The sequence below is a fragment of the Bombina bombina genome, chromosome 1 (genome assembly GCF_027579735.1).
Source record: "Bombina bombina isolate aBomBom1 chromosome 1, aBomBom1.pri, whole genome shotgun sequence".
In the NCBI taxonomy this organism is placed as follows: Eukaryota; Metazoa; Chordata; class Amphibia; order Anura; family Bombinatoridae; genus Bombina; species Bombina bombina.
Window position 1 is genome coordinate 559327291 of NC_069499.1, and position 12624 is coordinate 559339914.

Below are 12624 nucleotides of genomic sequence, written 5' to 3' on the forward strand. Positions count from 1 at the left end.
GTGTTAGGTTTTTTAAGGGGGGTTTGGGTGGGTTAGATTAGGGGTATGTGGGTGGTGGGCTGTAATGTTGGGGGGGGTATTGTATGTTTTTTTTACAGGCAAAAGAGCTGTTTTCTTTGGGGCATGTCCTGCAAAAAGCCCTTTTAAGGGCTGGTAAGGTAATAGAGCTGTTAACTTTTTATTTTAGAATAGGGTAGGGCATTTTTTTGGGAGGGGGGCTTTGTTATTTTTTTAGGGGGCTTAGAGTAGGTGTAATTAGTTTAAAATTCTTGTAATCTTTTTTTATTTTTTGTAATTTAGTGTTTGTTTTTTTTGTAATTTAGTTTAGTTGATTTAATTGTAGGTAATTGTAGGTAGTTTAGTTAATTAATTTATTGATAGTGTAGTGTTAGGTTTAATTGTAACTTAGATTAGGATTTATTTTACAGGTAATTTTGTAATTATTTTAACTAGGTAGCTATTAAATAGTAAATAACTATTTAATAGCTATTGTACCTGGTAAAAATAAATACAAAGTTGCCTGTAAAATAAATATAAATCCTAAAATAGCTACAATGTAATTATTATTTATATTGTAGCTATATTAGGGTTTATTTTACAGGTAAGTATTTAGCTTTAAATAGGATTATTTTTTTTAATAAGAAATAATTTATTTCGTTAGAATAAAATTATATTTAACTTAGGGGGGTGTTATGGTTAGGGTTAGACTTAGCTTTAGGGGTTAATACATTTATTAGAGTAGCGGCGAGGTCCGGTCGGCAGATTAGGGGTTAATACTTGAAGTTAGGTGTCGCAGATGTTAGGGAGGGCAGATTAGGGGTTAATAAAATTTATTATAGGGTTTGCGAGGCGGGAGTGAGGCGGTGTAGGGGTTAATACATTTATTAGAGTAGCGGCGAGGTTCGGTCGGCAGATTAGGGGTTAATAAGTGTAGGTAGGTAGCGGCGACATTGGGGGGGGGGCAGATTAGGGGTTAATAAATATTATGTAGGTGTCGGCGGTGTTAGGGGCAGCAGATTAGGGGTTTATAAGGATAATATAGGTGGCGGCAGTGTCCAGTCGGCAGATTAGGGGTTAAAAAAAATTATTAGAGTGGCGGCAATATGGGGGAACCTCGGTTTAGGGGTACATAGGTAGTTTATGGGTGTTAGTGTACTTTAGAGCACAGTAGTCAAGAGCTTTATAAACCGGCGTTAGCCCATAAAGCTCTTAACTCCTGACTTTTTTCTGCGGCTGGAGTCTTGTCGGTAGAGTGTCTACCGCTCACTTCAGCCAAGACTCTAAAAACCAGCGTTAGGAAGATCCCATTGAAAAGATAGGATACACAATTGACGTAAGGGGATCTGCGGTATGGAAAAGTCGCGGCTGGAAAGTGAGCGTTAGACCCTTTCCTGACTGACTCTAAATACCAGCGGGCGGTAAATTAAGGGTACAAAACCCTTAACCATACAAGGCTCAAACACACTATTCAATCCTTATATAGGCCCACCTGCACTCAGGTGTTCAATCAACACCTCATAGTAACCCCACCTATAGGTCACTTACTTTACTGCAACAAATACTAAAAAGAGTTGCTGAATTTGCATTACCCCCTACGCCTGCCTATAGAAGGAGGAGAAACCTCAGAGATGAGTTGATACATACTGATATTGGAAGTGCAAATAAAAAACATCAAAGCCATATATCTGGCAAAAATCAGGGCTGCTATCCCTGTTTGGGATGTGGTAACTGTGATTCGATGATTAAAGGTTCTAATTTTGTATATCCTCTCACTGGTAGAAAATTTCAGATAAAAGTTTTTTTACATGTAATACTGCTTTTGCCATCTATCTCATAAAATGCCCAAGTGGAAAGATTTACATTGGGGAGACAACCCGCCGGGTCCGTGATAGAATCATACAACACAAAAGCAATATCAGATGTAAGAAGCACCGGTGTCAGGTAACTTTATCCAGTGTGGTCACAACATCAGTCCGCTTCCAAATTATTGATGCAGTACCACATCCAAGACGGGGGGGGGGGAAATAGGGAATTAATCCTTAAAAGGAAGGAAGAATTTTGGATCTATAAACTCAATGCTATGCAACCTCTTGGCCTAAATAAAGAATTGGACTATACTCTATTTTTGTAGCTATTTCCCTCATTTTGAAAATTTTATGAATTACTTTACTTGGGTTCATAATTAATATGTTCAAATAATATTATGTCACTGCCGATATCTGTATAAACAATTGCTATGTTCATATTTTTTGTATTGTTTTTAATTTCCATCCTGCATTATGTGTAACAAGAATGAAAAAATCTTTTTAGTATTTGTTGCAATAAACTAAGTGACCTCTAGGTGGGGTTACTATGAGGTGTTGATTGAAATATATAAGGATTGAATAGTGTGTTTGAGCCTTGTATGGTTAAGGGTTTTGTACCTGAGACTTCACTGTTTTAATTCCAGTATGGGGAAATAAAGACTTTTTATATTGCAAGGTGCTGCCTCTCTGTGGATTTGTGAGTACTCAAGGGATTACAGCACCCTTTTTTGGCTTGCACCTGGCAGTGGTGCTGAGCTACCAAAGTGTTTCTAAAAATTACAAAAAAATATCTAATTACAAAAAAAAACCAACTAAATTACAAAAAACTCTACTAAATTAAGAAAAATAAGAAACAAATGATCAAATATAAAAAAGAATTACACCTAGTCTAATAGCCCTATCAAAATAAAAAAAAACGTAGCCTACAATAAACTACCAATGGCCCTTAAAATGGCCTTTTGTGGGACATTGCCCCAAAGATAACAGCTCTTCTACCGGTAAAAAAAAAATACAAACACCCCCCAACAGTAAAACCCACCACCCAACCAACTGCCCCAAATAAAATACCTATCTAAAAAAACCTAAGCTCCCCATTACCCTGAAAAGGGCATTTGTATGTGCATTGCCCTTAAAAGGGCGTTTAGCTCTTTTACATGCCCAGACCCTAATCTAAAAATAAAACCCACCCAAAAACCCTTAAAAAACCTAACACTAACCCCCGACGATCCACTTACAGTTCTTGAAGTCTTCTATCTTCATCCATCCGGCGTGGAGCGGGTCCATCCTGAAGACATCCGGCGCAGAGCATCCTCTTCATATGGTCGCCGCTTAAAACTGGAACTTCAATGCAAGTGACGCCATCGAAGATGGTGTCCCTTGCATTCCTATTGGCTAAAAGATTTCAATCAGCCAATAGGATTAGAGCTGCTAAAATCCTTTTGGCTGTTGCAATCAGCCAATAGGATTAGAGTTGCTAAAATCCTATTAGCTGTTCCAATCAGTCAATAGGATTGAGCTCTCATCCTATTGGCTGATTGGAACAGCCAATAGAATTTTAGCAGCTCTAATCCTATTGGGTGATTGAAATCTTTCAGCCAATAGGAATGCAAGGGACGCCATCTTGGATGGCGTCACTTGAATTGAAGTTCCAGTTTATGGCGGCAACCATATGAAGAGGATGCTTCGTGCCAGATGTCTTCAGGATGGACCCGCTCCGCACCGGATGGATGAAGATAGAAGATGCCGTTTGGATGAAGACATCTCCGGCTAGATGAAGATGGAAGAGGCCGCCCGGATGAAGACTTCTTGCTGCCTGGATGAGGACTTCTCCGGCTGGATGGATCCTTCAAGCGGGATTTCAAGAACTGTAAGTGGATCGTCGGGGGTTAGTGTTTGGGTTTTTTTGGGTGGGTTTTATTTTTAGATTAGGATCTGGGCATGTAAATAAGCTAAATGTCCTTTTAAGGGCAATGCCCATACAAATGCCCTTTTCAGGGCAATGGGAAGCTTAGGTTATTTTAGATTTTGGGGGGGGGTTGGTTGGTTAGGTGATGGGTTTTACTGTTGGGGGGGGGGGTTGCATTTTTTTACAGGTAAAAGAGCTGATATATTTGGGGCAATGCCCCACAAAAGGCCCTTTTAAGGGCCATTGGTAGTTTATTGTAGGCTAGGGGTATTTTTTATTTTGGGGGGCTTTTTTATTTCGATAGGGTTATTAGATTAGGTGTAATTCTTTTTTATTTTTGATAATTTGTTTCTTATTTTTTGTAATTTAGTAATTTTTTTTTTTTTTGTACTGTTAGGTTTTAGTGTAAGGCAGGTTAGGTTTTATTTGATAGGTAAGTTTGTATTTATTTTAACTAGATAGTTAGTAAATAGTTTATAACTATTTACTAACTAGTCTACCTGGTTAAAATAAATACAAACTTACCTATGAAATAAAAATAAAACCTAAGCTAGCTACAATATAACTATTAGTTATAATGTAGCTAGCTTAAGTTTTATTTTACAGGTAAGTTTGTATTTAGTTTTAAACTTTAGTTTAACTGTATTTTAATTATGTTAAAGTTAGGGGGTGTTAGGCTTATTGTTACGTTAGGGTTAGGGTTACGTTAGGGTTAGGGTTACGTTAGGGTTAGGTGTTAATGGATTTATTTAGTGGTAGTGATGTGGGAGGCCAGAGGGGTTAATAACTTTAGTATAGTTGCGGCGACATCGGGAACGGAAGATTAGGGGTTAATAGTTTTATGTAGGTGGCGGCGATGTTGTGGGTGGCAGATTAGGGGTTAATAACTGTATGTAGGTGGCGGCAATATCGGGGGCGGCAGATTAGGGGTTAATAATTGTATGTAGGTGGCGGTGTTATCGGGTATCGGGGGCGGCAGAATAGGGCTTAATAACTTATGTAGGTGACGGCGATGTTGGGGACAGCAGATTAGGGGTTTTTAGACTCTGTGTTTATGTTAGGTTTAAACTTAACTTTTTATTTCCCCATAGACATCAATGGGGCTGCGTTACGGAGCTTTTCATTCCACGATCGCAGGTGTTAGGCCTTTTTTTTGCCGGCTCTCCCCATTGATGTCTATGGGGAAATCGCGCACGAGCACGTCAAAGCAGCGCTTGTTTTCAGTGCGGTATGGAGATCAACGCAACTATTTCGCCGGCACAAGCCTGCTTTTTTAAAACTCGTAATACCAGCGCTAGAGGGAGTTGAAATAACGCTGCTTTTGTGGCGGTCGTTAAAATCCCTATAGCGCTCAAAACTCGTAATCTAGCTGTATGTGTTTAATCTGTTGTAGGAAAAACAGTTGGTTCTGAATTTTCTTAAGTAAATGAAGCAACCTTAAAAATAAAAACACAAGAACGTAAATCATTCATAATAAAGCTAAGAGTTTAACCTAAGCCATTATGTCAATCTTCCATTCTGTCACTTAAGTATGTCACTATAATTAAAAAAAGGCACTCCCTCTGTGGCCCTCTCACATTTTGAGTCATAACAGATATCTGTTACCTGCCATTGTTCGTTTGTCATTTTTGTCAGTCACTAATGTATAGGTCATTATAATGTTCCTTTCTGTGTCTGAAACTGTCAAAGAGAGATTATTACTTTGTGCCTGTCACTGTCATGCTGTCTCTCACTCTCTGTTTACCTTTCACCCTGATTCTTCCTATGTGTAGCTCTAAGCTGTCACCCCGTGCTGTCACTTTGTCTCCCACTGTTATCCCAATCATATGAGTGTTGTCTGCGCATGCGCGCTCTACAATTATCCCCAGTGTATAGAACTAGCAGCCTGCTGGCTGAGGAGCGGCCGGAACTTCGGCGACGACTGCGGGGAGTGCTCTGGGCTACCCGGAGCTGATGGTGACCGAATTATAAGAGGAGAGTGACATGAAGATCCATTTACATTGTACTGAGTGGATCGCAGGCGTCTCACAGTGACTGCTCTCCGTTTTTTATTTCACTAGTTCCACATCACTTGATGCAAATTCTGGGTCTCAGTGCCGGAGTCCCCTGGGTATTACTGTATTTCACTGTGCGTTAAAGTTTCTTGGCAATAAAATAGTAACAGGAATCGTCACTCGGTCATGGAATGTTTAATCTGCTCAGCTTCCTCCAGCCCGTCTGGGTAGAGAAGGTAAAATACCAAACATGGGCTTATACTGAGGGGCTGTGATTTTGTGTAGCTCAGGGTTCTGGATATATAGGAATGTGTTCGACCATGGGGATGTGCGTTTTGTTTGTGCACTAGTGAATAGTGTGAATCTGTGTGTACCTCTGTGAAACCGTGAGACTGGGCTGTGTGGATTTAATTGTGGCACTGATAAATAGCTGAGTTTGTGTATAATGTGTACCTCTAAAACCGTGATAAATAATGTGTACCTCTAAAACCGTGATAAATAATGTGTACCTCTAAAACCGTGATAAATAATTTGTACCTCTAAAACAGTGATAATGTGTACCTCTAAAACAGTGATAAATAATGTGTACCTCTAAAACCGTGATAAATAATGTGTACCTCTAAAACAGTGATAATGTGTACCTCTAAAACAGTGATAAATAACGTGTGCCTTTAAAACCATGATTAATAATGTGTACCTCTAAAACCGTGATAAATAACGTGTACCTCTAAAACAGTGATAAATAATGTGTACCTCTAAAATCCTGATAAATAATGTGTACCTCTGAAACTGATAAATAATGTGTACCTCTAAAACAGTGATAAATAATGTGTACCTCTAAAACCGTGATAAATAATGTGTACCTCTAAAACCGTGATAAATGTGTACCTCTAAAACAGTGATAAATAATGTGTACCTCTAAAACCGTGATAAATAATGTGTACCTCTAAAACAGTGATGAATAATGTGTACCTCTAAAACCGTGATAAATAATGTGTACCTCTAAAACCGTGATAAATAATGTGTACCTCTAAAACCGTGATAAATAATGTGTACCTCTTAAACAGTGATAAATAATGTGTACCTCTAAAACCGTGATATATAATGTGTACCTTTAAAACCATGATAAATATTGTGTACCTCTAAAACAGTGATAAATAATGTGTACCTCTAAAACAGTGATAAATAATGTGTACCTCTAAAACAGTGATAAATAATGTGTACCTCTAAAACCGTGAGTGAGACTGGGCTGTGTGTATTTTTAGCACTGGGAGAATATTACATTTATTAGAGTTTGTTTCTGACCCCAGTGAAGACTGTGTATGTGATATTGGGCAATAATAAATATGGGGCTGGGGGACTATTGAATATATGTAGCACTGAGGATCATTGTGCATGGTGTTGGAATCCTGCTTGTATGGTCCTATGTGACTGACAGACATGGGGTGTAAGAACTATGCTGTGTGCATGACATTTGGATGCTTTTGTGGGTGACACCTGGGGATTGTATGGTAACCATGAGGTGTATAAATAGTTAAGTGCTTGGAACTGTAGCTGTGTCTTCATTGTATAGCTTTATAACTCTGCATGTGTATTTGTCTACTTTTTTGTTTTTTTGCTCCTTGGAATTATATGATCTGTTCTGCAGTCAATTGGTAGCTTGCCCTGTGTGTTTGTGCACCTTTGTGTTGCCTGCTTTATTGTGTCTGTGTATCAGTGTGAATTGCCTGTATCCATGCCCTCTTATTGTGTTTACTGCTAGTATTTGTCACTCATATATGTGTTGCTAATGTCTTTGATTTTCTGTGTTTATTACATATCAATGCCCATGTGTCTTCCTCTTTCTGTGTATTTCCTGTCTTGGGTCTGCTGTATATGTGTCTTGCCTATTACTCTGCCATCTGTTAGTCAGTGTTGATTATAACGATGATTCCCAATTTTTATTTATTAAAATCAACTTCTTTCTAGTTTGTGTGTTGTTTACATGTTTTTCTTACATTTAATTTAACATTAATTACAATTTTCTGCAAGATTGGCATCTTTGTGTTTATTAACAACAGTTTTAATGTGGAACCTGCCAATCAACAAATCTTTTTTATATTAACAAGGACCATATCTGTGCATGATTTTAAGTGGTTTTCTCAGATCTTGCCACACCTATCAAATTAACCAAATTTTATGAGTTCATCCAAACTTGTCAATCCAGATTGACAGAACACATATGATTATGATAAAAAGTATTCATAAATATAAAAAAATCAAAATGAAGTGACAACAAATAAAATGTGCTGGGTCTTGCAGAATTAGATTACTGACATCCCAATGACCACATTATTTTCAATGGGAGGCTTCTTGCCAGCAATTTGGAGTTTTCTCTTTCTGGGTGAATTCAGTGAAGCGGCTTTATGCTGGCTCATCAAGTTTATCTCAAAGACCTCTTAAATTAACTGTGTCTTATCCCTCAGTATGTGTCATATGCCTTTGGATTTGCTCCCACGTCCTTATGTTTATATTGTGCTCTGGTCCTCTGTAAATGTGCACGTACATGTTTATCTTGCTATCATCATTTATGTATTCCCTTTCTTTGTGTTCATTTCTCTTTAATCTAACAGTGTCAGTTTCAATCTGACAATTTGTGTATTTTTATTTCCCTTTCTTTCTTACTGTGGCATAAATCCATATAGCTTTATGGTGTACTTGAGATTTAACAATACACAATAATAGAATAAAGGGTTAAGTGCTGTTAGTTACAATCTAGAGCAAGGTTCTAATCTTATCAGTTGATGGGTAAAACAATCACTGAATACGTGAACAAACTATAGAAATTATATTATGCCCGGCAAAAATATACATTTCTATATAAAAATCAAAAGGATGTTAAAGTGATAGAGAATACTAATTTCTGTGCAACAGCGTTGTAATTAGGATTCTTTTAATATAGATGTGTTTTTGTTGTTTTAAAAAAAAAAAAAAGTACAATTTGAAGAATTATGGCTACGAACTTCAATACAAGTAACTAAGTCCCCTCCTTTGTTACCTGTTGCCTATAACCAAACCAGACCCTAGATAAGGCATACGCTTCATGCACTGATTTGTCAGTGTGCACAATTGTCCAGCATATGCACAAAGTTATTAAGTCAACATCTAATGTGAATGGTGGCTATAAAATCTTGATTGTATATATAGACATGTCATTTTGCAAGTGTATATATATATATATATATATATATATATATATATATATATATATATATATATATAGTCTATTTCAAAAAAGGACTGCACTCACTGGGTTTAGTTTCAAAAGATGATTAAATATTTATTACGGTGACGATTCGGGGTTCGCAGACCCCTTCCTCAGACCAGATGATTAAATATGTATTACAGTGACGTTTCGGGGTTCACAGACCCCTTCCTCAGACCAGATGCTGGTCTGAGGAAGGGGTCTGCGAACCCCGAATCGTCACCGTAATAAATATTTAATCATCTTTTGAAACTAAACCCATTGAGTGCAGTCCTTTTTTGAATAGACTGTCTGTATCATCGACTCAGCACCCTGGTTGACGACCCTATTGCATTGAGAGTGCAGACACACATGGAGGAGATATATATATATATATATATATATATATATATATATATATATAGTCGTGTACTATTATGGCCACCAATCACTTTTTTATGCTGTAAATCATTGGTGTATGTATGTTGTCTATTTCCTTTGTGTCTGCTTGTGTATAACCATTTTCTGCCCCTTTCTCAGTGAGTATGATGTGAGTCTTTAATGTTCTGTCTGTGTTTGCAGTGCTCATGTCTCTATACCCTATCAGTGCATATGTTGCCTTCGTTCAGTGTGTATGATGCCTTTCTCTCTTACTTCCTGTCACAATGAGTGTAACTTGTGTTTCGACCCCTTTGCCATTGATTGTGTGCTGCTTCTTGTCTTTGTCCCCCTCTCTCTGTAATCTGTGTCTGCACCTCGGTCACTGCTGTGTATAAGCCTTGTATGTATCTACTCTTTACCATATATACCTGTATAGTCTGTTTCTCTGTTACATACGCCTATGCTCTAACTTGGTCTGTTTATGCATGTGTATTTTGCTTGTGTTTCTTCCCCTTGACTAGCCTGTCTTGCTTTTATCTTTGCATTTTTTATACTGAGTATTTTTTTTTCATTTACACTAATTAGAATTGATTCTGGTTCCGGGATGGTTTGCTGGCTCCCTGTGCCTGGACTAGAAGTCGGTCCTGTTTTCTGGCCAAGGTAGGTTTGTATCTGGGTGAATTGTTTTAGTACAATGATGATATTTAGACTATGGGGATATGAGAATGGTTGTGTGTGAATGCTCATATGAGTGTTAGATATGTTTCTATAAGGTGTTTATGACAGTGAGGTTTTAGAGTAAGGATTAACTTGCTGAGGATATGATGGTTAGCTCTAGTCCATATAGGAGGCTGATATGTACCATGCCATGTCTATGGGCATGATGCATGTGTGCTTTTACATGGGAGTGCACAGATACCACTATGTAAGGGTCACATTTTACTGCATATATGGGATATTAAAGCTGCGTATGACGGAAAGGTTAGATGGTCTGTGCATAAAGTGATGTTGAGACTGTTTGCATATGAGGTGAGCAACAAATAGTCTGCAAATAAGGAAAATGAACAGTCTTCTTGATAACAGTCTGTTAGTTATCAAGAATAATAAATAGATGGAATATGTTTTGTGTTATGAGAGAGATATCTAGTTTGTATAATGAGTATCAAGAATAGGCTGCCTGTTTGGAAGAATAGCCTGTCTCTATTTTGGGATGGGTAGCAGACTGTATATGAGGATGATGTTTAGTCTTTATATGTGGTTCATTTTAGCCAGCCTCCACATCATGCTAAGATACTGTCTGTATATGAAGGTGTAGCTTAAAGGGACAGTCTACTCCAGTATTTTTATTGTTAAAAAGATAGATAATCCCTTTATTACCCATTCCCAGTTTTGCATAACCAACACTTATATTAATATATGTTTTACCTCTGTGATTACCTTGTTTCTAAGCCTCTGCAGACTACCCTTATCTCAGTCCTTTTGACAGGCTTACATTTTAGTCAGTCAGTGCTGACTCTTAAATAACTCCATAGGCGTGAGCACAGTGTTATCTATATGCCACACATATGAACTAGCAGTGTCTAACTGTCACAAACTATCAAAATGCACTGAGATAAGAGGCAGTTCAACAGCTTAGAAATTAGAATATGAGCCTACCTAGGTTTAGCTTTCCACAAAGAATACCAAGACAGCAAATCAAGTTTTATGATAAAAGTAAATTGGAAAGTTGTTTAAAATTGTATGCCCTATCTGAATCATGAATGTTTAATTAAGACTAGACTGTCCCTTTAATCTGTGTAAAAGAGGTTAGGTACAGTCTGTATATGAGCATGGTGTTTCGTTTAGATAGTATCTGTGGCAGTATGAGGTTTAGTCTGTCAGTATGGTGTATTTTAGCTTATTTGTACACAACGATGTTGAAGATGATGAATACTCTGGGTTTATTTGAAGGTTAAGATTAAGTCTGTATGTATGCAAGAGCACTACTTGACATTTTTATTTGAAATTTAATATTCAGACATGGTATTTCTATCCATTATGAAATTACATTATATAAAGCTATATGCAGATGAATGTAAAAAAAAAACGAATAGGAGGCAGTGCTATTAATTTAAGGTGTTTAAAGGCACTCTGTTAGGGTGATGTTTACCATGTTTGTACTGTACATATTAGTGGAAGTAAATATATATTTAAATAAAGGGGATATGCCACTGTCTGTATGTTATGGTTAGGTGTGTATACGCACACACGAGTCACACTCGACTCAAATCTGTCCTTCATTCCCCACATCCAATTGCTTTCTTCATCCTGCCGCAACCACCTACGCAATATCTCCAAAATTCGTCCTTTTCTGAGCGCTGAAACTACTAAACAGCTAATCCACTCCCTGGTAATTTCCCGACTTGACTACTGTAATAACCAACTAACTGGCCTCCCTCTCTCCCACCTCTCTCCCCTTCAATCCATCCTAAACGCTTCTTCCAGGCTAATCCACTTCTCCCGATGCTCTGTATCTGCTGCACCACTCTGTGAGTCCTTTCACTAGTTACCCATACACAGCAGAGTTATATTCAAAATTCTCACCCTGACCTACAAAGCCCTCACCAATGCTGCCCTACCCTACCTGTCCTCACTCATAAACAAATATACTCTAGCCTGCCCCCTAAGATCCAACAATGACCTGCTCCTTGCATCCTCTACCATCACCTCCTCTCATGCTAGACTACAGGACTTCTCTCGTGTGGCACCAACTTTCTGGAACGCACTTCCTCGAGCTGTCAGACTTTCCCCTAACCTCTCCTCCTTTAAACGTTCCCTAAAGACCTTTTTGTTCAGGGAAGCTTATCACCCGACTCAGTAACAAATTAATTCCACTTACCTAACAGTTGCCCTCATCTATCTCCTCACTAATATCATTCTCACCTCTGCAGTCCCCACCTCCTGTTTCCCATCCTCCTACCCATCTAGATTGTAAGTTCTCATGGGAACAAGGCCCTCAATTCCCCCTGTATTTGTCTGTAAAATTTTGTCTTTTATTGTATTGTTTCACCGTTGTACTTTATTGTACCGATGGACAGCATTGCGGAATCTGTTGGAGCCTTATAAATAAAAGAAATATATATATATATATATATATATATATATATATATATATATATATATATATATATATATATATATACTATATATATATATATTTATATACTATATATATTTATATATATATTAATATATATAGATAGATATATATATAGAGAGAGAGAGGAAATAACTCATTGTGTAGCTCATTAACAAATCTAGACAAGCCAGAAGGCT

At 37.6% G+C, this 12624-nt stretch overlaps 1 protein-coding gene across 1 annotated transcript in view; it reads left to right on the plus strand.

Moving 5' to 3' along the window:
* The first annotated feature begins 5589 nt into the window (after positions 1-5589).
* Positions 5590-12624, plus strand: part of C1H3orf70 (chromosome 1 C3orf70 homolog) — a 195179-nt gene continuing 188144 nt past the window's right edge. The window contains exons 1-2 of the mRNA XM_053698745.1: positions 5590-5941; positions 9895-9969. The gene's annotated coding sequence lies outside the window, so the exon portion shown is untranslated. The remainder of the gene's footprint in view (positions 5942-9894; positions 9970-12624) is intronic.